This window comes from Lagenorhynchus albirostris, chromosome 10, assembly GCF_949774975.1.
Source record: "Lagenorhynchus albirostris chromosome 10, mLagAlb1.1, whole genome shotgun sequence".
Taxonomy (NCBI): Eukaryota; Metazoa; Chordata; class Mammalia; order Artiodactyla; family Delphinidae; genus Lagenorhynchus; species Lagenorhynchus albirostris.
Window position 1 is genome coordinate 28,824,897 of NC_083104.1, and position 25,418 is coordinate 28,850,314.

Consider the following 25,418-nt stretch of genomic DNA (forward strand, 5'->3'; position numbering starts at 1 on the left):
AATCCATTACAATAAATAAGGGAATGAAACTTTAAAGGGGAATATAACAAAAATAAAATGATGCTATTCATGGTAGTCAAGTGTTAGGAAGGTGTTTTAGCACTAATTAATATTTCTCATTGGATGAATTAGAAAGATTGAAAGAGAATTGAAAGGGACATAACTTTATTAGTCTTTGTTTTGTCCTGTCAGTGACCATCTAGCACCAGGGTTCCATGCCCTGAAGTCTGAGGATCACTGGTATAATCTGTTTTTCCCTATGCTGTGAGCTTAACCGGAATGCTTTCCTCCTTCTAGTTTCCTTTTCCTGATCCTCTCCATCTTTCTTTTTGAAACTTTCCTTCACCCTCTTAGCCTACACAAGTCTCTCGTCCGAACTTCCTGACATTTATTATCTGCCCTACTTATGTTGGCTTCTGATTGTTAATGTTTTGACCTGGTATTTCAATAGCTCATATTTTGTGTCTTGTCTCCTAAACACTGTAAAGTTCTGTCTCCAGGAATAGACACTGGGACCTGTGCTTCTGGAACCCCATATTAATTAAATGTTCGTTATATAATATATATTCTGTTTATAATATGTATTACATCATATAATATATATTATTTATATATAATATTTATATAATATTTATATATTATTAAATTATATTATATATATTTACATATATATAATACATATTATGTAATATAATGCATATTATAAACAGAATATATAATAGCCCCATATGTAACTAGAAGTTCATTAAATGTTTGCTGTGTTGAATGAATTTGACCCAAAGTAAGTTAAATGATGTTTTAACAACTATGGATATAATTCACAATCACAGCATGATTTTGTGTCTGGTTGGAATGCACAATTTGTATTTTTGCTGCTTCTTGCCTTCATAGAGATTATATTCTAGAATCTAGGAGATAAAGATAATAAATTGATACACATATGCATATTATAATGTAATGTAAAGTGGAGTAAGTGGTGTAAGGAATGTAAATCAGCATGCATTGTGAGAGCTTTGGGTTGCTTTTTGGATTGGGTAGTCAAAGAATACCTCTCTGATGAGGTGACATTTGAGGACAAATGTGGTTAAAGTTAAGAGGAGGGGGTACATATGAATACTTGAGGGACAAGCATCCTAGCTAGAAGCAATAGTAAGGCCTGAGGACCTGAGTTGGGACTGTGCTTGTTGGAGGCCAGTGTGGGGATGAGAAGGGAGCAGTGGGACGTCATTGAAGAGGTGGCAGGACTGGATTGCATAGGACCTTTTCAGCCATGGTGAAGCTTTTAGATTTTTATTGTGAGAGAAACTACAGGAGGACTGAAAGGAAAGACATAACATGATCTGATTTATATTTTTAAAAAGTAATAGTTTCAGCTGCTCTGAATAGAAGAGGCTGAAAAGGTGGTCAGTTAGGAAGACATGGCTCTATGCCAGATATGGTAGGGGTGGCTTGGAGCCCAGTGATAGTAGTGGACAAGGTGAGAACTGGAAGGATTAGGAAAAATCCGAGAGGAGAGCCAACTGTGTTTATGCCTTCTAATTTATTTACTACTGTACAACGCTTTCAAAGCAGCGTTCTCCGTTGGTATTTATTTTCATCTTATAATTCTATTTAAGGCAAGTTTTTTTTCAATTTACCAAACATTCTTTTATTTATACTTGCTTTTGGGATAACACTTAATGACTAATTAGTCAATAAAAACCAGAGTTCTATCTGGGGCAAGAATGTGTTCCTGTGGTGAATTTATTTATCCGTCTTTTTCAAAAGTAATTGCATTTTTGTATTTGTTCTTGAATACTGTGTCATTTCCCAAATAACTATTTGGGAGGTGGAATTTTTTTATGCTATTCTAATTTTGTATCCTCTTCCTTCTAATATCCCCATCTGTACTTTGTATTACAAACTTCATCAGACCACTGCACACTATTATAGCTGTCATCACCATGGGGAGAAAATGACTAATTGAAGCTGCTTATTGATATAATAGAGCAGGTTGTGACACGTGGCGAGAATACTGGAATGATGGACTCCAGCTGATGTTATGTAAAAATATTCAGCCATGAAATATGCACTTGTGGATGGCTTTTTGCAGATGTCTGCAGAATGCAGATAATCTGTATTCTGAGGAGATCTGCAAATTAAAGATCTATATGACCAGTTAGAATTATAGCACAGTGAGGAGAGAGCGGTGCGGTAGGTAATGATATAGCCTTGAATCTTGGGTAATAATAATTATAACCTGCCTATACTTATAAGCAAAAGTAGATGATATTTACCCCCAACCCCCATTTCAGAGGGAATGGATCAATTGGCAGAAAAATGATGTGAACTTTTGGATATTTTGGAATCCCTTCAATGCAAGATATATTGGTATCATGAATGGAAGTATAAATTGGTATATTGTCTTTGGAAAGTTATTTGGCCATAACTATCAAAATAAAATTCACACAACCCTTTGACCTAGCAGTTTCATTTCTAGTAATTTAGTTTAGCAATATAGTCACTAGATGCACAAAAATCTCTGTACTAAAATATTCATCATGGCATTTTGTTTAATAACGAATGATTTAAAATAGTCTAAATGTCCAAGAAATAGATTAGGTGAATAAATTATAGAATATTTATGCACTGTAATATAGTTAAGCCTTTATAAAGCCTGTATCTATATAGAACCATCTCTAAGTGAAAGAAGGGTTAGAATATGCTATTATTTGTGGTCATAGAAATGTAAAGTATATGTATATATATTTATATATGCATATGTTGAAGACTGCATAAGAGATTTTTAAAAGCATGGGTCAGAAGACATTTTTCAATGTACATTGCTACTTTGGTATTATTTCAATTAATTACTTCTTGGATGTATCATCTATTCAAAAATTATAAGTTAAGAAAATTATAGGGGTGGTATATTTATGTTTTTACTCCCCTCTTACATAAAGATGTCTTTGCTTGATTCTCTGCTGTATTGCACCTGACTTCTCTTTTGAGAGTTTTCTTATAATTTCTGTTACAACACCTTTTATTAGGATATCATGGCACTGACACTTCTAGTAATGAGGTGGCAACTGCCCTTATTCCTTTATTGCTTGCCATGACTCCACAGAATATAGCTCTACCACTTTCTTCCAAGTTTCGGGTCCTTCCTGTCCAGGAGAACTATTTAGAAATTTGTTTGTGCCAATGGTTTCCACCCACAGCGGGGGCGGGACCAGGGTGCAGCAAGAAAATCAGCGGGAAACGCGTCTCCACTTCTGCTTGTGGTCCCACCGCTGGGGTCTCGCTGCTCCCGCCATGGCGCAGTGCCATGTGCAGAGTGATGCCATCATTGGGCATTATGAATGTGAGACTGAATAATTAACAGCCACCCCTTAGATGGAGGACCAGGTGCAGGGTAGACTCTTTCTGGATGTTGTAATCAGAAATAGTGCGGCCGTCTTCCAGCTGTTTGCCTGCAAACATGAGCCTCTGCTGGTCAGGGGGGATGCCTTCTTTATCCTGGATCTTGGCCTTCACATTCTTGATGGTGTCACTAGGCTCCACCTTCAGGTCTTGCCCGTCAGGGTCTTCCCGAATATTTACATACCACCCCTTAGACGCACCAAGCCGGTCTGGTGTACCCTGAGCCCCACGCCCCGGCCCTGGCTGGGCCCAACCCGCCGAGCCCCAGCGCGATGAGCCTGCTCCGCCCCCGCGCAGGAGGCTGAGGCTGCTGGCCAACGCAGTCTCTGGCCCTAGTTCCCCAGCTGTCCCTGGCTCCCCAGAGCACTCTTCTCCCCAAAGCAAGAAGACAAAGGTCACCCTCCCAGCTGGTCAGCGACCCTGACTGGCAGCCCAGGAGGACACAAGGTCCCTTCAAAGGTCACCCTTTCTGAGCTCAAGTCTTGCCTGCAGTGGGCGCAGGAGCTGGGGGCACGGGTCCAGGAGCTGAAGGCAAGTGCACAGAAGAATGCTGGGGAACCCAGAGCACCGGAGGACAAGGGGCACCCAGCGGGGCTACGTGGTGAGCAGATGCCTGCCTATCAGCGCTTCCTTGCCCTGGCCCAGTAGGGGCCCCCGGGCCTTGTGCTGCCCTACAAGTACCAGGTGCTGGCCGAGATGTTCTGCAGCATGGACACCATTGTGGGCATGCTGTACAACCACTCTGAGACTGTGACCTTCGCCAAGGTCAAGCAGGGAGTCCAGGACATGATGCACAAGCGCTTTGAGGAGCACAGTGTGGGCCGGATCAAAACCATGTACCCTGGCTCCTACTGCAAGCCAGGAGCGCTACGCTGCCACATTCAAGGACGATGGCAGGAGGTCTGATTACCAGCTCACCATCGAGCCGCTGCTGGACCAGCAGGCTGGCAGTGTGGCTCCCCAGCTCACAGCATCGCGCCTGCTGCGGTGGTGCCAGATCGTCAGCCAGAATCTGGTAGCCCGTGTCCGGTAGTATCACAGGGCCTTCCTGGCCTCCCTGAAACCCCCTACCCCCCGCCGCCCATGGAGGTTCCTGAGGACCAGCTGGCACGCTGGCACCCCCGCTTCAACGTGGACGAAGTGCCTGACATCGAGCCGGCCAAGCTGCCCCAGCCGCCCACCGTGGAGAAGCTGGCCACCGCCCAGGAGGTGTTGGCCGGTGCCCGCAGCCTGGTGTCATCCAGGATGGAGAAGGCTCTGAGTGACCTGGCCCAGCTCACGGCCGAGCCTAGCAGCCCCTGGTCCCCCAGCCCGGCACTGCCAGCCACCCTGCCGCCATGCCGCCTGCCGCCCTGAAGGGGATGTCCCAGGTCCTGCTGGAGCGGATCCGGCCCAGGAGGCGCAGAAGCAGCTGGCGCAGATGACCCGGCGCCTGGAACAGGAGCAGCGGCTGCAGGGGCTCGAGCGGCTGCCTGAGGTGGCCCGCGTGCTGCGCAGCGTCTTCAGGTCAGAGCACAAGCCAGTGCTCAGCATGGAGATGGCCTGCACCAGGATGGTGGGCAGCTACCGCACGGCCACGAGCCCCTGGGAGATGGAGAAGCATGTGCACCTCCTCTCTGAGCTGCTGTCCGACTGGCTCAGCCTCCACCGCATCTGCACGGACACCTTCGTCAATCTGGGCAAGGCCGCCGACCTGGCGGGTGTCTTGGCACAGCTGGCCCATCTTGCCCGTGCTGAGGAGGCGCTATGAGCCCAGCGGACAGGTGCCAACACAGACGGGCCGCCGGGCCTGTGTCTTACTCTCTTTAGGAACACGACACACTTTGCTTTCCCTGTCCTAAGTCCCCATGAGGGTCAGGGCTCTGGCTGCTGGGCTTGAGGGCCTCTGATTAGTGTGGTGGAGGCCCCCCTCGTATACAGGGTGCAGGGAAGTGGGGTGGGGGAGAGGTAGTGTGGTTGGCAGAATAACCCTCCCAGGTGTCCACGTGGGATCCTGAGGTGGTCCTGGAGTATCTTGGTGGGCCGGGTGTCACACAGGGTCCCCATAAGAGGGAGGCAGATGCAGAATCTGAGATTGGAAGGTGCCGGCAGGAGCCACGAGCCAAGGAACATATTCTCCCTGGAGCCACCAGAAGGAACCAGCCCTGCCCACCCACACCCTGATTTTTGTACTTGGCCTCTAGAACTGTAAGATAAAGTCAGAAAAAAAAAGAAAAGAAAAAAGAAACAAGAAAAAGAAACTTGTTTTAATAAATGGTAAAATCATTCAAATGCACTGGTTCTGAATTTCTGATGGGTGCATTTGTGAAAATGCTGAGGAGCTTCTGGAGTCAGAGGCCTGGTCCTTTTCAACAACAAATAGAAATTAAAGGCTGTTAATGATGCTTATTATTAACTTTTAAAAAGCTCTCTCTACCCCCAGCAAGTTAAAAGGCTATTGTTTGAAATGTATGACCCAAAACTATGTCATTCTCTATTATATGTGATCGCATAAAGCCCAAGAACAATGTTTAAAATTGTCTTAATCATTGTTATAAAAGGAATTAATGAGTGGTAACATTCAGAAACCCCATTGTTCATATTATGTTTTGGGGGTATGGAGGAGGAAAAAGGAGAAGGAAGAAAAATACATTTAAAAGAAAGTTAAACAACAACTTGTAAGTTTCATTCTCTGTTGCTGGAAAACCAGCTGATTATACATGAATGTATAATAAAACAACTGTTTGGCACATTGAGGTGTATGAACTATGTAGCGTAATCAGAGCTTATTTTCCTGCAGTGGAGATTGAAATTTATGCTTCTTCTAAGCAGTACCTTTCATTCCATTTTTATTTTCTAAGGGAGAGTGAACTTTACAAGTTGCTGCTTAACAATACCAGAAGTGCTAATTCCTATACAATGAATAGTGAAGTTTACAAGTTGCCATTTGACGTGCCCACATTTCTGTTTGTTTGTCCTCCCTCCCCACCCCCCAACAAGGTATAGTAAAATTTATAAGGTTATTAAAAACCCTTCATTATTAATACAAGGTTACATTGCTGTTGGGAATTCCATAAATGGCATATGAACATATCTAAGGGGGAAGCATAAAGGTGGACGTTATGAGGCAAGAAATTCTTTCAGGAACATTGAATTTATAATCATCACTCAAGAAAGAACATGCAGAGACACTCATTCATGGCTTTGTGTCCCCATGACCCCATTCCCTTGGCTCCTTGGTTCTGTTATCCTTCAAGTATGTTTCATTGGGTCTTTTTTTTTTGGAAATCTATCTAACTCTTCCTTTGCAAATCTTCCTCAGCTCAGGCTATACATCCCTCCTCTTCCATGGTCCCTTTTTCTCCACTTCCATGCTCTTCCCTGAGCACTCAAAGTGGCTACTGTGTACACAATTAATTAAATGAATGGTTCACAGCCTTAGGCCGTCACTTCTATTATTATCTGGTACTGCTACTTAAATATTTTATTATTACAGCATTTTATTGTTATTAAAATTTTAAGATATACATGCCTTATTTCACCAATTTTATTATAACAAGACCCTTGAGGGGAGATATCAGGCCTTAAAATTCCTTATGCTCCCAATGGGGGCATGTATATAATCGTGTAATCGAAATGAAGTGGATGTTTTTACCAATCACAAGAACCGGGAGAGAAAGGAAATGATAAAGGAACGACACCCTGTCGTACGTAACTGGTCTGAGAAGATGGTTGCAACAAATTCTTCCATTTCTGTCTGTGCATGTCTCTTCTCCCGTAAGGAGATAAAGTCCTCTTTCCCTCCCCGTGAGTTTTGGTTGACATTTTGACTTTTTTTGGCCAATAGAAAATGGCAGAAATAACACTGTGTCAGTTCTGAGTCCAGCTAGACTTTAGGTTGGCTGGAGATAAACACTCTTTAGAGCCCTGTGCCATCTCTTTAAGAAGTCTGGTTATGCAGCAAGAGAGAGGTCATCGGGATTGAGTTCGTGGAGGATTACGAAGATATGGAGAGAGGCCCGGCCATCCCCCAGCTGTCCCAGTCATATCAGCCGAGGGGCATGGAGGGAAGGGAAGCCAACTTGGATCTTGCAGTCCCAGCTGGACTGCCCCGGTCAACATTATGTGGAGCAGAGAGATGAGTTGTCCCACTAAGGGCTGCCCAAACAGAAGGACAAATAAATGGTTGTTATTCTTATTGTTTTAAGTCACTAGTTTTGGAGTGGTTTATTGTACAGCAGAGATTACAGAAACACATCCAAAATGGGTTAAGTTGTATATTAAATTTTGTGGTCTACAATAGTGCTTTTTGAGCTTTAATGTGCATACAAATCACCTAGGGTTCTTGTTAAAATTCTGATTCTGTAGATTAGGGGTGGGGCCTGAGATGCTGCATTTCTAACAAGTTCCCTGGTGCTGCTGATGTTCTGGTCTGTGGGCCACATTTTGAGTAGAAAAGGTCAAAGCAGGGAAGTCCATTCATCCAAAGATTAACAAGTTGCTTATTACAACCAGGAAGGTTATACTTGCCTTTCTGTTGAGATTGCAGATCCTGCACAGGCTGTATCAGCTGCCCATTAGACATGCCAATGCCAAACATATAAAGTCAGACAAATGTGCATTTTAACCAAAGTACTAGGCAAGTTCTATTTTCTTAAAGTCTAACTTTCCTGAGAGTGACTTTATTCCCCTAAGCTTCGTGTCTGTTTAACCAAGAAGCATGCTCTGTGGCAATTGTTGATAATGGTAATAATGATGGCAATTACTCTACACTTCACAAGTGCTTTGTTGTGAGCCAGAATCTGTACTAAGTGCTTTATATACATTTCATCATTTAATTCCTATAACATACATGACTGTCACCATTTTGCAGATGAGGAAACTGGGGTTCAGGGAGGTTTAGTTACTAGCCCTAGTCACCCAGTGACTAAGATAGGATTCAGTTCTGTATGATGTGACTCCAAAGTTCAGGTTGATAACTACTCTGCCACACTGCTTCCAACTACAAGCCTAACACAGGCCTCAGGTTAGTGTATTATGGCTCACATTCTTTCTTTTTGGACTTGTTTCTTGGTAGTAATGGTGGTAGTAGGAGGAGTATAGATATTTTCGTTCCATACAGTATAGTTGACTTTGGGAAATCCTAACAGAGATACCCGAAATGTTCTTGTGCATGTGCACGTGTGTGTGTGTGTGTCTGTCTGTCTGTGTATATGTGTGTAAGGCAGGAGCGGAAACACCTTTGAAACCCATTAGTTGGGAAATTTAATTTTTTGTAGCAACATTCACATAATTATTGTCAGCATTTTACAGTGGTATTTAAAGTGCTGATATGAGGAAAGTCTTTACCAGAATAAATATAGATGATTTGTTTAAACTTCAGTAGTCTCTTGTTTTCACTGTGTTGCCTATTGCAGCAAAATAATTTCACCCCCCTCCCTTTGCTTTAGACTTACTGTTTCCCCCTCTATGGCATTTATCAGACAGAAGCTACTACTGTTTTAGGTTTCCATCAGAGTAGCATAAAATACTTCTAAAAACCATAAAAGACTCTGATATGACCTACTTTGAAATTAGACGGCCAGGACATCTCTTTACTCGTCGGTTTGAATGCCTCTTCTCTGCTCTCTTGAAGGTTAAAGGAACTGGCAGTGCTGGAAATGGCAGTGCTCTGTGGCACCAAAGCCAGTGCCCTGCAGGGACCTACTCCATAGTGACTTGGGATTAGATGAAGACACCAGGACACCAGGACCTCTGGCTAGAAGGTTTACTTAACTCTCAAATCTCTTTACTGCTGAGGTGGCTGTTCTGCAACATGATGGTGGTGATGGAGGGGTGTGTGTGAGAGAGAGTGTGTGTGTGTGTGTATACAGAGTTCTTTAAAGTGAGATCATTTGGCTGCACACTTTTTGGAGGGGTCAGTACAAATTTTATTGTCTTCTTTAGGTGAAGAGGCAAGGTGTACAGGGGTGGTGACAGGACTTGATTGGGACTTGAATCATTGCTCGGAAGTAACAGTGATTTTCTTCAAAATCACAAAATCCATGTTTCTCCGACTGCCTGCTTTTCTTCAAAATGAGCTGGTCACTTCCTGGTACAACAGTGATTTTCTTTGTCATTCTGAATGAATCATTTACAAGACAAATGGTCCATTTCGATTGATTTCCTGATCTTTTGGACATGAAATATTTCATGTTTCTTTTAAGATAAATATCTAATTTTTCCAACAAATGTAGTATTGTAAGTACCTTTTGAGAAATATTTAATAAGCACGTTTTATTTCCTTGGAACTACGTGGAAGAACTCTGGACCTTTATTAGTTTGCATGTTAGCCCATTTCTTCAGAAAAGTGTGGAATATCCTCCATTAAATTTTACCACTTTCTAAATTATGTTCTTCAAAGAAAAATTCCAAGAAGGCAGAGGCTTGCTTAAGTGAAACATTGCTGAATATGCTTTTCTTGCAGATTTCCAAGAGTCTTAGATATCTAATGTAATTTGTTTCGAGGAGACTGTGGGTGACAAAGCACTGCTGGGAGGGGTTTGACACATAAAGTATTATGAATGGATTCCTTAGCAATCATGTGGATTGGCCAAGAGAGGAGAATTTAAATGGAACGCTCAGTAGAAAATAAGTACTCTGTGCAATGAAGAAATAAAACTACATTTGGTAAACACACAACATAAAAAGGTTACACTTATTATTATCATTATTTTAATTAATTTATTTATTTTTGGCTGTGTTGGGTCTTCGTTGCTGCGCACGGGCTTTCTCTAGTTGAGGTGAGCAGGGGCTACTCTTCGTCGAGGTGCATGGGCTTCTCATTGTGGTGGCTTCTCTTGTTGCGGAGCACGGACTCTAGGCGTGTGGGCTTCAGTAGTTGTGTCGCGTGGGCTTCAGTAGTTGTGTCGCGTGGGCTGTAGAGTGCAGGCTCAGTAGTTGTGGTGCACGGGCTTAGTAGCTCTGCAGCATGTGGGATCTTCCCGGACCAGGGCATGAACCCGTGTCCCCTGCATTGGCAGGAGGACTCTTAATCACAGCTCCACCAGGGAAGTCCCAAAAGGTTATTATCAAATGAGACTTTTTGTAGTGTCAGCTTAATCTTTCTTTTTTTCATTTATTGCTAATTAATTAAAGGAAAAATATCTTTGAAAAATCTGTAAAGGTTGTCCTATGGTTTGTTTTATTAAAATTGCTTAAATCTGATGTGGGAACTTTCTGTTAGCAACATTCTGAAATTTGGACAAAAGCAAAGTAATAGCTTATAATATATATGTTTTGAAAGTTGAAAGTAGTATTGATTCATACTATTTTCCTGAGAGGAAGTTAAGTTTATTGTTTTCGTAAATTCTCCAAATTCTTTTGGTTATGTAGAGGAGGAAAAATAATTTCCCCTCTGCCCTTCTGAATTCTTGGCTGAGACCACCCCAAACCTCCCAGTAATAAAAGATTAACAGGAGAAAAACAAACAGAAATTTATTAACCTGTATACTTCCTGTATACATGGGAGATACCCAGAAAAACTGAGTAACTTCCTGAGATGGTGCATCTACTACCTTAAATACCATCTTCAGCTAAAGACATAAGAAAGATAAGGAGGGTTGGGGTAGGTAGTTATGGGAGTTTACTAGGAAGAGCGTGGTAAACCAGGGTAAGATTTGTTCTGTAGATTTAATGCCTTCTCCATTGAAAAGATTCTCTTGTGATTTAGTCATCCTTCTCTTCTTGGTACAGAGAGGGAGACACTTACTAATGGAGATTTCCTTTATAAATGTAAATATCTCTCACAAAAGGGCAAGTTCTACTCTATTTTCAGAGCTTCTCCTGTGTCTGCTGTTTCTTACAATAATTGGCTCAAAATAATCCTTATGCTGAAGAGTCATATTTTGGGGTGACATATTCTCCTACCCTTCAGTTGTAAGTGGGTAAAACTGAATTCAGGATATCCCGAGAGAAATGAAAATGGGAATTTTGGCTCACATAATTTCAGTTTCCAGTGGGATGAACCTGACTTTTGTCATGGATGGCTATAGGTGCTTCATTGTAGATTCAAAACTGTTTCTTCCAAGGGTGAATCTAGGTTTTGTGTAGCCTGAAGTTTACACAGTTTGAAGAAGCTTCTTTATTAAAAGATCATAAATGACCACATTGCTCTAAAAGGACCTGGAAACTTAAGTTGCAATAGCTTCATGGTTAATTTGCCTCTGCTCCTCCCCATCTCATAGCCCATTTCTTCTCTACATGCTCTTAATTTTCCTTCAGTCTAAGTCCTTTTGGTGGTGTGAATTTAACTACTATTAAAAAACAAAATTCAACTGAGTGAATTTGAAGATCTAATTGGCTTTATTCAGCGATTCATGAATCAGGCAGCATCCCGTCTAGTAGATAGAAAAGGGCTCCAAAGAGCCTCAGACAAGGAAAGGGCAGAAAGCGGGTGGGATAAGAAAGTCATAAATAAAAGAAAGGATTGTTTCAGGCAAAGTTACCTTCTTGGGGGATGGCAGAGTTCCATCAGATGGATTATCTCACCAGTGCTGGCCAGGAAATTTCAGACTGACTCGTTAAGATTACATTTCTAGGAGAGGCTGAAACTACAATTAGATTAGGTATTAACTCTTGATTTGTTGACATGGGGCTTAGCGCAAGTGACTCCATTCTGGGCCTGTTTCCTTCTTCTTTGTTTTTTTTTAATACTACCCATGTTCTCAGAAGAGCCATTCTCTTACAGCTGATTCATATAAATCCCCCCAGATGACTCAGATTGGTTAGCTTGAGTCACATTCCTACCTCTGGTGAGGGAGATGAGACACCTCAGTTGAGATCCCAGGAGAAAACAATGAGTTGGGGAGGCGCAGTGCCGTAAGGGAGTCAGATGTTGATCAGTCTAAATAATGGGTGTTGACTTCCATGCTCTTCACCCTCTTTTGTTGACCTGGGGGGTAGAGGTGGGTCCTCTAAATTGGATGTATGAAACACCCATTTAAACTTGAATTTTCAGCTCTCTTCAGGGATTAAGCTGACGTTAGTAAGAGCAGAAACCATACACAGGCAGGCTGGGAGGTCAATTTCTGATTTTCTTTCAAGTAAACCTCACTTAGGTGTTTTCTGCATGTGAGATACTGGGAAAGGATATCTGGTTGAGAGCCTCTCCCTTGTTGTATCTTCCTTTACCCAGAATTCGTTCTCAGACACAATATGAAAAATACTCCATTGGTCAGTATTGCTTTTTTTCATAGAAGTCCTGTGGAAAATTACAAAGAAAGTGAAAACTTGATTCCTAAACTCCTTATCTGTCTTTCTGCTTCCTTTAGATTTCCTTGTCCTTTGCCGATGTTCACCTTTCTGGAATAAGATAATGAAAAGAAAATGGATGATATGTTTCCAGAGTTGAAAGTATCTATACATCATAGCACCACTTTATGATGCTGCTTCAATTAATGATGATACTATCAGTATATCAGAAATGTGAACACATCTCCTTTCATAATAAACTCCTTCAGTACAGCAGTTGCCATTAAGAAGTACCCTCTTTTATGGATGATGTAACTGCTGTAATATTTGGAAGTACGTGCTGAGTATGAGAATATTAGTGTATTAAGGTTCTTCTGAAAAACAGAACCAATAGGAGGTATTTGTGTGTGTGTGTGTGTGTGTGTGTGTGTGTGTGTGTGTGTGTTACCGAACTCAGGTCCAGCTGCTCGCTGCTTGAAAATCAATACTCAAGAGGCAAGTGTTGGTAGAAATGGAAAAAGTTGTTTTTAATCAGAAAGCTGGCAATCTGGGGAGAAGGTGGACTTGTGTCCCAAAACCAACTCAGAAGACTCTGCTCAGCCATGAACGTTTTTAAAGAGAAAAGGAGAAAAAATCTCAGTTAATCATTGAGATAGGGGATCAGACTCATTGCCATTTTCCACTACGTGTAGGCTTGTTGACTTCTTGTGATCTTTCTTTAGATGCTATTTTGTTCACACAGTTTGTTCACAAGATTACCGAAGGGGAAGCTAGGGAAGAGATTTAGTTATCTGTTAATTACTTATTCTTCATTTCTATTTCTTTGATGTAAGGAAAGAACCAACAGGTTAGGCAAGGTATTGTGTGATCAAAAGATTTGAAAGTGTGCTTGGGCCAGAGATGAATAGTGCCTGGCTTAAGGTTAGTTACAATATAGCAGTTGTCCCCAACCTTTTTGGCACCAGGGACTGGTTTTGTGGAAGCCAGTTTTTCCACGGACCGGGGTGGGGGAGTAGAATGGTTCAGGCAGTAATGGGGAGCGGCAGATGAAGCTTCGTTTGCTCGCCCACTGCTCACCTCCTGCTGTGCGGCCAGCTTCCTAACAGGCCGTGGACCACGGCCCATGGGGTTGGGGAACCCTGCAATATAGCTTTGCTAAAGTGACAAGACAAAAGGGGCCTCCTGCAAAGTGCTCTTTCCTGCCAAAAGCTGTTTACCTGTGTGTGTGTGTGTGTGTGTGTGTGTGTTTATTTATAAAGGAATAAATAAATATATTTATTATATATAGGAATTGATTTATATGATTATGGAAGCTGAGAAGTTGCACAATCTGTCATCTGTAAGCTGGAGATCCAGGAATGCTGGTGGTGTAGTTTTAAGAACCAGAAGGCGGATGGTGCAAGTCACAGTTGATGGCAGAAGACTGTCCCAGCTTAATCAGTCAGGCAGAGAGGATGCATTTCCCTTTTCTCTGTCTTTTTGTTCTATTCAGGCCCTCACTGGATTGGATGATGCCCTCTTATCTAGAAACACCCTCAAAAACACACCTAGAAATAATGTTTAATCTGGGCACCCTGTGTTCCAATCAAGTTGAGATATAAAATTAACAACCACAGTTAACTAAGGTATGGCATCAATAATTAAAATCACATTTAAAAAATAGGAACATGCAAAAATGAGAATATCTTGAGCAGCTAGGCTCTTTGAGGACCGGGGTCCCTGCTTATCATTTTTGTGTCTCTCAAAGGTCCACAAAGTACCTTCTATATTCTAGATGTTAAATGAATGAGTAAATGAGTGAGTGAATGGCACTGCTAATACCACTTCTTTTTGTCTGTTGCCTTGTGTTTTCAGGCTTCAACTCTGGTCATGATTTTTATCTCTCGACTTGTCCCTTTTCTTTTATAAGAGACTTGAATATCTTTTTTTTTTTTTAATCCTGATCTTTTCTCTTTTAACCTTTGATTCCTGACATTTCCCTTTCCATTTCTCACTTTCTTTTATAATACAACCGCTTTTGTCTGTTTCAGTCTCTCTTCTCCATAGCTTTTTGTGTCAATTTTTTTATTCTTGTAACTTTTCTCTTTTTTAGATACTGTTGGTGAGCTGGTTACTGTATTGAGTTAAAGAAGGCACCCCATTGAGTCACTGTGAGAGAAAGCTGATTAACTGCCTAATGATGTAATTTTTACTGTGTTAGGGTCTTTAGCTGCTACAATCTGGGGAAATGGATTGCTTTATAATGGCATTTTTATCATAATCCAAACCTCAAAGCACCTGTACTTTTGTTCCTTTTTCTTTGATTTTTTAAACCTACTAGTTATAAATATTGATTCTTTAACTTTCTCTATATTCTCTGTTTTAAAAATAATACCCATAACTGAAGATACTATGGTAATAAAAATCAACCCTCCACCCCACCCCAGGATGTTCATTGGCCTCCAGTTATTGCTGGTCTTATTTTCCAGCATAGGAAAGAGAACTAATCAGAACCAATTGAACCCTCCAGAATTCTGTGTTGGGCATGTAGGAAATATCAGATAGGTATAATCATTAGGCTGATGTGATTAATATATTTGTTCTACTAATCATATTATTTCATATTATACAATAAGTATGTTTCAATAATCTGATTTATTATTTATTTGAAGGGCAGAAAAATATTGTGTCTATGATAATGAACTCTGAATCTAAATTTCTTAGGTTCAAATCCTAACTACTCTGATTACTAGCTTGGGCAAGTTATTTTCTCTCTATAGTATTCAATTTCCTCATCTGTAGAAGTATTACTATCAATCACATAGAATTATGAGGATTAAATGAGTTACTATTGAAATCCCCTTATGAATAGGGCCTGACACATAGCAAGCATTTAGAAAATGCTAACTGTCCTTGATTTTTTTTTTACAGTCTATCCCAATTATTTTCCTCCCAATTTTTTACTTTGAAAATATTAAAACTTAAGAAAAATTGAGAGAACAACAGATACCCAAATACCTTTCACAGGAATTCAGTTATTCATTAATATTTTGGCACTGTTGTTCATTTGCTTTCTTTTTCTCATTTATATACTTTTGAAAACTAATTGCAATTCAGCTGTAGACATTGTATTTCCACCTGACATTTAACCTCGTGTCTCCTAAGATCAATGTGTAACCATAATACTATTATCACACCCAAGAAATTTAAACACTATGTTATCAAATATAGTCAGATGTCCCCATTAATGTCCCTTGTACCTTGTAGTGTCCCTTTTTCCTTATTTCTATTTTCTTTTCTATAAATCCACTCAGATTACACATTTCTTTAGTTGTTGCACTGCTTTGGACTCTTTAATCTAGAATAGTCTCCTACTTTTATTTATCTTTCGTGAGTTAATATTTTTGAAGTTTCCAAGCCAGTGTCTTGGAATGCCACGCAATGTGGATTTGTCCAGTTGTTTCCTCATAATTAGATTTAGTTTAAACATTTTTGGCTAAAATACTACCTAGGTGATATTGTATACTTCACATTGCATCATATCAGAGGCACCTAATTTTTTGTATCATTCTTGGTGATGCCATATGATCACTTGATTAAGGTGATATTCTCCAAATACCTCAAATTTTGGAAGGTATGTGTTTTATTGAGATTTGTTTTTTGCTTTGCAATTAGTAAGTAATCTGTGAGGTGATATTTTGAGAGTGGGTGAATATTCTGTTTACCAAGAACTTTTCATCCATTTGTTTCATTATTCATGGATGAATCTTGCCTGTTGGTGTTCTTCTAATTGTATTAGCCTTATATATTTATTAGCTGATATTCTTTGGTAACAAAAGAGCTCCTCCTCCCCATACCCGTAGTAGGATTGGATTATTATCATCCTAGCTGGAACAATTTACTCATACAGTATGGTACTTCTTTCAGCTAAAATAAAATATGTGTTTTCTTTGCTGCTTTTATCACAGATTTTTTTTTTCAAACTTTGTATTAAGTAAAGTCAGCTTACAGAAGATGCACAAATCATATGTGTATAGCTCAAGGAAGTTCCACAAATTAAATATAACTATATAAACAGATCCTTATTCTTTAGTGATGCTCAAATTGTCCCCAGGTTAGCCAGTAGGATCCCCTCTAATCTAGTTCCTGTGTCCTTTTGACATGTCTCTGTCAGTTTTGAGTATGCCCTTGAAGAAAATAAGATCTTTTAAGCTTACATTGTATTTTCCCTAGTCCTGATCAAGAATAAGTCATTTCTTCAAAGAGTACTGCCTCCCTTTAGTGGGGAATAGAATTTAGGAACAAAGATTTGGCTACTAGGTGGGATCATTGATACTTTGGTGTCATTACTTCTAAGATATATGTATGTATTTATGTGTATATACATGTATATACTATATATGTAATAACCTACATTTCAAATCCAACATCACAAAATTCTTCTTCAGCTACCCTCATTCCTTATCCGTATCTCCTTTATTCCACTGTGAGAGTTCAATGTATTGATTCATTTGCTCTATCCTATAACATTCAGAAAATAGTGTCAGAAATACTACATCAGTACTACTTCCAACAACCAATCTACTAAGTAAAGTTCAAGATTAATTTGTACTTCTTTTTGTACTAAATGCTCCACTGTGAATATACATTCAGAGTACCAGACTCAAAACTTACTGGAATTCATTTTTTGTCCTCTGTGGTTATTTTTATCAATATAGCATACCTTCTACTTCTTTTCCTGTTTGCATGCAAGTTTAGGTTTTATTTTTTCCATCTTTTTCTATTTGAATATGTAAAACTTTACATGGTTTGAAAGCCAAACTTAGATAAAAAGTTGTCCAAGGAAGTCCTATTTCATGCCTACCCTTTCAACCCAGGTCTTACCTACCCTCCATAGTAAATGTTTTCATTAGTTTCCAGTTTATCCTTCAGGTGTTTATTACAAAACTAGCAAATACATACATATATACAAATGCTTACTTTCTGTCCTTTCTTATGCAGAAGGTAGTGTACTATACATATTCTTTTTCACTTTGCTTTTTTTTAACCTGGCAAATTTTCCATATCATTTTATAAAAATCCTCCTTATTCTTTATTACAGCTGACTAGTATTCCTTCTTGTGATATACCGGGGTGGTTCCTGTGGATGGCTCAGATTGTTAAGTATTTTGTTATTAGAAATAAGGCCACAGTGAATAACTTTGTGTCTATTGTTTCTCCTTTATGGTTGAAGGTATATGTTTAGAGCGAATTGCTGTAACTGACATTGCTGTTAAGTAAACATACAGATAAATAGGTAGATGGATATATGAGTAAACAGATACATAGTTTTATTAGCCAATACCACATATCCCTTCATACAGGTTATACCCTTTTGCGTTCTCACTAGCAGTGCAAAAGAAGGACTGTTTCTCCACACCCTTGACAACAGAGTATATTGTCAAGCTTTTGAACTTTTGCTAATCTGGTAAGTGAGAAACAGTATCTTGGTGCAGTTGTTTTTAAATAAATGTCTTATTTTAGAATAGGTTTATATTTATAGAAAAGTTGTAAAGATAATACAAATTGTATGAGTTCTCATGTACTCCACACCCAGTGTTTCCTATTGTTAACCTCTTATATCAGTGTAGTACAGTTGTTGTAATTCTAACTGTAGCTTTAATTTGCTTTTCTCTTATTATAAGTGAAGGTAAGCATATTTTCATATGTTTAAAGGCCATTTCTATATCCTTTTCTGTGACCTTCTTGTTCCTTTATTTTGCTCATACAAAGAACTGGGGTTTTGAATACCTTTTTTCCTTTAACTTTTAACAAGTGATTGGTGCTTAATCTATTATATATATTGTATATGCTTTTTTCTAGCATGCATTTGTTTTTTGACTTTGCTTATGGTTTTTTTTTTTCCTGTGCAAAAGAGTTTTAAAATTTTCATATAGTCAAAATTATCAATCTTTTCCTAATTTTTTTTTAACATTTGGATTTGAATCATAGTTAGAAAGGCTTTCCCCACATCGAAGTTGTAAAGAAATTAATGTTTTCTTCTAATACTTGTTTTATTATTGATGTTAGTAGTTGCCCTTGATTTTAAGACTAATCATGTTGAATCTCAAGGGCTGCCACAACTCACAGGATTAATGCTAACAGAAGCTGATGGCTGGGGAGGAAAAGGGGACAATGGAGACTCCAGACTCCTTATCTTTCCTAGTCTCCTAGGCAGGGGTGTTTGGGATTTTGGATCCGTAGTCCAGGGCTCAGCAAATAGAAGTCGTCATAGAGTAACTAAACGAATGAATGAGTAAAAGAAGTTCTAGACAGGAATGATGCGTGGCTTAAAAATTAGGCTCTCTCTCTGGAGAATCTGATGCGCACCAAAGCTACAAAACTAGCGATGGAAGAGCAAACAAGAGACACTCAATTTTGGTTTATAGGCCAACTTGCCAAGGATAAGAAACTACAGGTTCCTTATCCTGAGGGGAAGTCTCAGCCTTTAAAGAGGGCTGGATATAACTTATTCATTCTTGTCTCCTTTGTGCAATCTCCTTTCTTGATCGTGGTTACTTTGGAAACAGTTATATTTGGAGTATTTATACTCTGGAGGAAGTAGGATAGACAAACATGATTTACTCATCGTAAGTCGAATTCTTGGAGCCATCTTCGTGCCAGATGTACAATCATTTTTTTCCCTGTGAATTTTTGCTATGTGTTTATGACACCAAATAGCTGAATTAAATGTGTAAAATTGGTTTAGTAATCCAGATGTCTAGAAAATAGTGCAACTTTGTTACCTTGTGATAATATTATATGACTAGACGTTGTGTCTTAATGAGTTAGATGCATTATGCACACTTATGTGTAAAGCAATAGAATTGCTAAATTAATTATATGATGATTTTTTTTTTTATAACTGAATTGTGCTCTACAGAGTATTTGCTTCATGCCTTTTATCTCACTTAGATGTGTTCAGTGGCTTTGGTGGCCCAAATCTGGGTTTTTCTTTTGCTTCTCCCAATTACTTTTTTAACTTAAAAAGTGGTTTTTGTTCTCTAAGTCTCATCTAAAAATAGGCTTTTAAAATTTGTTCTATATCTTCATTTTAATGTTGGTTATGCTGACTTAAAAAAGAAATGCACAACGCGAGAGTTGTGAGTTAAGTTTTATCTGGGGCAAAGTGAGGACTATAGCCTGGGAGACAGCATTTCAGATAGCTCTGAGAAACTGCTCCAAAGAGGTAGAGGGGAAGGTCAGTATACATGTGATTTTGGTGAAAGGGGAGTACATGCAATCAAGCACATGTTTTTTGCAGAAGGTATCTGCTAGTCTCATGAAGGTTACTGCTAGTCACGAGCAGACGTCACCATGAAGCAATTTAGTGCTTTTCTAGATATGAGGAGAGACAAGAATTGGACTCATAAAATCGGCCCATAAGATATCTAACTATCTGAAGACCTGTTCTGCCAGTTTTTCCCAGAGCACAGAATGCCTCATTTCTGCTCTCCACCCTGAACTCCTTTCAGAGGGTGTTGAAAGTCAGCAGCTGCAGCAGCATATGATTTAATCCTTGTAGAGGTGGATGGCAAGTGCCAATTTATAGCTGACAGTTATATGACTCTATGTGTTCATCAAAATTCATAGAAATGTACACTAAAAGGGGAAAATTTTACTATTTTTAAATTATACTTGCATAAGCCCGGTTAAAAAAGCAAACAAAACGATGTTTGCTATTATTGAAAAGAGGGAATACTGACCACGTACTGAAAAAACCTCAAAACAAAACAAAACAAAGCAAAATGGTGCTCAGTGACACATATTGTTGAGATGCCCATGAACTCCCTTGAATCTACAGTGGTTGCTTATAATTCCCAGTACATTTTCTCTGAAATTAAAAAAATGTACCTAGCTACAAGTGAGTGAGAATCACATTGTTGTAGGGATATTTCAAAGATATCAAGATTAGCAAAGAATAATGCTTTAGTTGTTATTATTGATAGTAACATGTTACTTGAGCACCTAATGTATTATTTTGCAGTAACATGATTGAGAACCTCTTGCCTCAATGACTAAATTCTTTACCCTTTACTGAAATGGAGCAGGACCGTGTGGGGCCCTCTGAGGTACAAATCTTTTCCGTGTCCCCTCTTTCTTGTTTATAGGAAATAGTCTTCATTTAGCCTCCTTGACCCTCCCTGAGTTCCAAAGGGCAGATTCAGACAGTTGCTAATCAGAAAAGGCAGGGAATGCAGAAACAAAGGAGGAGCAGTCAAGAAACTATAGTGCAGCCATGGGGCAGGGTCCTGGTTCCTCCTCAAGGAACCATAACAATATATCTTTGAGTTCTTCTCTTGGAACTAAGGCCACTGCCCAGGTGGAAGGTGGTAACTTCAGGCTGATCACAAGATTCCTGGAGCACCACACTGTTACCTCACCACCAACCAATCAGAAGAAAGTCTGCACACAGTGAAAGATAATGAAGACTCTGACCACCTCCTCAAATGATTAACTGTGATTAACTTCCCCTTTCTCCCTTTAAAAACTTTAACGGTTGAGCAGAATCTTTGGAGTTGGTTTTCAGACATGAGCCCACCTTCTCTCCAGGTTGCTGGCCTCCTGAATATAGCAATCTTTCTTTTCCAATCAACATTTGTCTCTCGAGTATTGGCTTTCAAGCTGCGAGCAGCCGACCCTGAGCTGTGTAACATTACCATCCATGTATATTTGATATATGATGACTTAGAGTTATTTAAAAAAAAAATTAAGCACAAATGAGCCCATAGTTACATATTATTCCGCAGGATGCTTCTCTCACTTAACATGTCTTGTACTCCTGTCCACATTTAGAGTCATTTTTTAATTTATGTTGCATATCTGAAATGGCTATAGCTATAACTTTGACTTGGATGGAACAACCATTGCACAATTTAAGAGTGTCAGAATACTCAGTGATCAAGAAAAAAGATATTTTAGGTCAATATTATTTTCAAAATCAAATAAATGCCAAAAAAATCTATGATGAACAAAATATAAAAATTTTAAATAAAGACCAGTGCTGTGCTGAGCCATATTGGAGCCTGAGGCAAAAGAAAAATGAAGTTAATTAAATGAATGAAACTAAGTAAATTAATTTAAAATCATTTAAGATCATTACTACTAATGAGAAAATGTCAAAGATGACAATTCTCCCCATTGAAAACAAGATAAAGAAATAAATGTTGAAAATGTTATATACTTTGTACCCATTAAAGCTACAAAATTGACATTGTAATAAATTCTGGCTTCAGTGTCCTCCAAAAAAATTAACAAAATACATGAAAACCTATAAATAGGAGTGCATATGCAGGCTTAAATGTGATTCAGCATGGCATTAATCTTTATTTAAAATTTTGATATTTTGATCACCATTAATTTTTTCACATCAATTTTGATTTTTAAAAATATTGCATTGAAGTTTCATCTTGGTCTATGGCCATACCACCCTGAATGTGCCCAATCTCATCTGAAGTATAATCTTGATTACTGAGGGGTTTTGTTTTTTGTTTTGTTTTTTTAGCGCTCCTTAAGTTTTGTACTTGAGGTGATTGTCTCACTTGCCTCACTCTAATCCTGGCCCTGAATCCCATTACTCTGCTTCTTGACCAAATTGGAGATGAACTTCAAGTAGAAGAATAAATGAGAGCTGTACAAGGCATGGTAGAAAGTGCTTTCTGACAGGGTATGGGGTATTTATCCCAGGTCAGGTATCTTGAAGTTGCCCCCAACTTTTCCTTCAGATTGCCATTTAGGTTTCCTGGCCTTGACTAAATTGTCAACTAGACAAAGCAGCTGCTGTGTGGGGGGGGGGCGGGGGGGAGGTGGTAAAGGGGAGCAGAATGGGTAACCCCAAAATATGCCTCTTTGACATAAGGATTATTTTAAGCTGATTATATTTAAGAAACTGCAACACAGGAGAAGCTCTGAAAACAGTAGAAGTTAGGGAATTCTATCATTTGTAGATCTACATTTTTGTAGGGAAAAACTACATTGTAAGGGAAATCTACATTTTATAAGGGAAATCTACCTTTTTAAAGGAAATTTACATTAGAATGGAAGATACCTATTGCCAGAGAACTTTTTCACCAGAGAGACTTACCTGCCTGGCAAGATGACCTTTGTTTTCAAAACATCTCCTCCTCTCACGTTCCTGTGAATTGCCTTCCTGTTTTTGAAGCATCAGACCCCTATCCCTTTCCTTAGCTCAGGATGGTGCATTGGCTTCAATCCTCTGGCTGCCTTTTGAGTCTCATCTTTGTGGACTCCTGTACCTATGTATGTAATTAAATATGTTTTTCTCCTTTAAATCTCATTTTATAGGGGTCTCAGCCAAGAACTCAGAAGGGTAGAGAGAAAATTATTTTTCCTCCACTACAGGGCAGATGAGTGGGGGATGATCCTTTGAGGCCTCCAGTGACCTTTGTCTAGTGTGGTATGTGGTATTTCCAAAGATTTCCATTTTCTGCCTTTGATTTGCTTTGTGGAGCTTCTTAGCTACTCCTGATGTTCCTCTTTTCTCAGCCTCTACCATCCACTTTCTTTGATTATCATCCCATTTCCACCCCTATGTGCCTCAGGTGGAATTTTAAGAATCCTGAAATTATGGTCAGGTTTTAATGTTTGACAGAGATGTATCCTTGAGAGAAAGAGGTCTAGTTATTACCAGCTGGGTTTTGGTTCTTGGTGATGAAGCCACTCTTGCCTAGACGTTGAGCAGTTGTGGAAATGTTCCCTTCTTTTGAAGGATCTCTGGCAAGCTGTTGGATGTGACAAGGGCTCTGTGAACCCTGGCCTTTGGCTCCAGTTTTAAGTTTTCCTTTATTCACTGGGCAGCCTTTACCATTATGAATCTTGCCTTTTTGCAAGACCAGTGAATTCTGCAAAGATTTATTAATCTTGATTTAATGTATTCATATGAAGAAATGTAACAGTGAGGGAATAAAGCTTATGTAGGCATTGCAGGGGTCCCTTTGGGGGTCCACTCTATATTACTCATAGCAATGAAAAGTAGAAATGGCAAGTTATATTAGCTAAGTTCAAGATACAAAAGGCAATATTAATTTCACAGGAAGTGTAAAAGGATATGTAAATGTGATCAACTCCCAGGAAAACATTGCAGTATACCACTTCAGGCTTTGAAATTATGCAGTTTAATAAACACTTGTTAAGAAGCATCACATACCAAACATTGAATTTTAAAGCAGGTGTTTCTGATCACATACTGTTTTTATGGAACAGCGTTATTTTCCTAAGTTTTTCGAACCCTAAACATAAAGATTGGGGTGTGCAAAGTAGTAGATTTATCAGTAGCAGTCACATGTTCTTGGGAAAGCACAGATGGTTGTGAAAAGAAAAATTCCATGTTGTTGCTTTTTAATTAAAAGTGTAATTTGGAAGTGTGGGCCATTAGACTAGAACCTGAAGTAAAAATTTCTAAGGCAAATGTGTTTAGCCAGTAACTGATGAGGGAGAATTATCATGGAGTTTTAATTAGTTCAGCTCTAATGGGAGAAGCTTTCATGTAAGTTTCTTCTCACAACTTCCTTGGGTCTATGCTTCTTGGCTAGAAACCTTCCTATTTATTTATAATCAGAACCAAGCTTGAGCTCCTACTAAATGGAAAGGGCTGTTAAGAAGTTGCACCGGATTTTAAAGTCTTAAAGACCAAGCTGTATAGGCAGAGTAAAAAAAAAAATCTTCATCTTTGAATGAAGTGGTTTCTCAGATGTTTCAATAGATTGTTCAGAGATCAATAGATTGTTCAGAGACTCGGAGGAGTTTTACAATGTTTTAGACACGCATCAGTAATATTTTGTTCTGAATTTGCTCGTCTTGTACTTTCGTGGAGCTTTTCATTGCTGTTCAGTCTTGTGTTAAGAAATTGAGATAAAAAAGCATTAGGGAGAATGCTTACACTAAGTGGGTGAGGTGTGAGTGAAGGAAACAGTTATTTTCAAATACTGCTGGTGGCAAGTCAGCTGTGTATATAAAAAAATCTTGTATACTGTTTGATCCAACAATTCTGTGTCTATATATTTATCTTAAAGAAATATCTTGACAAATTCACAAAGGCATGTGTCTTTAAGTAATTTTGTTGTAGAGCTGTTCATGATATTAAGAAGAAAAACCAAACATCCTAAGTGCAAAATACATGGTTAAATATTTTCTGTCTTTTGTTGGGGAGGAAGAAATTTTCCTCTACCCTTCTAGGTCCTTCCAGCTGTTCTAAGAATTAAATCGAAGTGAGAAAGATTAAGAGGAGAAAGTCAAAGAAAAGTTTAATAACATGTTTACATGGGAGAGACCCAGGAAAATTGAGTAATTCATTAGGATGACTGAAACCCTCACCTTAAGCAGCATCTTCAGCTGAAGACAAAAGAGGATGTTGAGGGTAGTGGTTTGGGACTTCAAAGGGAAGGAAGGCCATTGACATGGATTTGGAAAAGCAAAAGGTTGGTAAGTAAATGTTTGCTGGGCCAGGCAGTGACAGTGGGACACAGAGTGGACTGATCTCTAGACCCTACCCCCACCATACCTAGCCTACGTTCTTTGCGGATATCCTGGAGATAGCTCTATTCTGGGAATAGGTCCTCTATCTACATTCTTTTAGCAGTTAGGGGGAGGGTCGTAGTTTCTTCCTAAATCTTTTGGGCCTTGATTGTTTTCAGCTTGAAATAATCCTCATGCCAGAGAAACATTTTGGGGTGGTGAATTTTGCTTCCCTTCTCTCCCCTACACTTTATACAGTGGAATACCATGTAGACTTTAAAAATGCTATTTAAAAATTTTTTAATTTAATTTTT

General features: G+C 39.3%; 1 protein-coding gene and 1 pseudogene across 18 annotated transcripts in view; both read left to right on the forward strand.

The window, feature by feature from the left end:
- The window catches only part of FHIT (fragile histidine triad diadenosine triphosphatase), a 1,440,192-nt gene that overhangs the window by 319,092 nt on the left and 1,095,682 nt on the right, over positions 1 to 25,418 (forward strand). For 8 of the 18 annotated variants that reach the window (XM_060163991.1, XM_060163990.1, XM_060164000.1 and 5 more), the window contains one exon: positions 9,017 to 9,146. The exons of the other annotated variants lie outside the window; for them this stretch is intronic. The gene's annotated coding sequence lies outside the window, so the exon portion shown is untranslated. The remainder of the gene's footprint in view (positions 1 to 9,016; positions 9,147 to 25,418) is intronic. 18 annotated transcript variants of the gene reach the window in all.
- Positions 3,184 to 5,330, forward strand: LOC132527773 (DNA replication factor Cdt1-like; annotated as a pseudogene).